This window comes from Egretta garzetta, unplaced genomic scaffold (genome assembly GCF_000687185.1).
Source record: "Egretta garzetta isolate BGI_Z169 unplaced genomic scaffold, ASM68718v1 scaffold501, whole genome shotgun sequence".
NCBI lineage: Eukaryota > Metazoa > Chordata > Aves > Pelecaniformes > Ardeidae > Egretta > Egretta garzetta.
This window is the reverse complement of record NW_009258547.1, coordinates 10734-11774: the sequence shown is the minus strand read 5'-3', so window position 1 is coordinate 11774 and position 1041 is coordinate 10734.

Here is a 1041-nt window from a genome sequence, read left to right as displayed (position 1 = left end):
TCCGCCGCTGGAGAGGCAGCCAGTGCACTTCAGCATTTATGCAACTGCCTTTGCTTTCTGTTCCGAGCAATTAGCAGCCTTAACGAACTTCCCCGCTCGTCGTGGAGTTCCCAGCCAGCCAGCCCCCCTCCCCTGGAGGGCAGCTGCAGCCAGGCGCAGTGCCACCCCTCACCAGCCTTGGTGGCATTAGCTGGGGCTGCGGGGCCTTTTACAGTCCCTAAAACCCGACCGAACAAAAACCCGGCGAAGGGCAGCTCCTCGTTGTGCCAGGAGGAAGACGGAGCCGCAGGGCGCAGGCCCGGCTACGACAGCCCCTGCGCGTTCGCCGTCCCTGGCCCTCCCTGCTGCTCCGCGTTCTTTAGGTGTTTTTCAAGCGAACAAGACAGACTTGCAAACTCTGCACGAGCCCACGCAATCCAGCTTCCCGCAAATCCTGCCCGGGGCGCGGGGCTCCGTGCCGCATCAGCACAACGCAGCCGCCCAAAGGAAAGCCTCGGCTCCCAGCGCCATAGCTCCTGAAGCCTCCCTCCTATTAAAAACAAACAGATAGAAACGGCCCGCTGTCCCCCCCCCCCCGACCCTTCAAAGGAACTTAAAAGCGCCCTGCGTTTAATGAGGCAAGGCACCCTCTGGAGCAGGTCGTGGCCACGGCCTCGGCTGCACATTGAGGAATCAGGGGGGAAAGAAAAGGAAAGAAGAAATTGGTCTGAGGTCACACGGCAAAACCTCGACAGGGTCTTAAAAAACCCCCAAACGTCCTATTTAAAGGCCAGCCCCTCCCAGCGAAGGGAACGCTGACGCCGGGGAGCGCCGCCAGGCGTGCTCAGGGGACCTCTCGTGCCGCAGACGGACGGACCGGGAGCTCTCGTTAAACAGAGCGGGAGCAGAGAAGGCGCCGTGCCGAGCCCTGAGCTCCGCTCTGCGACGCTGCGGAACACAGCCAGCCCGGGGCAGAGGGGTCTGCCCGGACACACGCTGCCGGAGCTCATCCCGCCTGCAAAACCAGCCGCCATCTACGGACGTAGCGCAGCGCCACCGAAG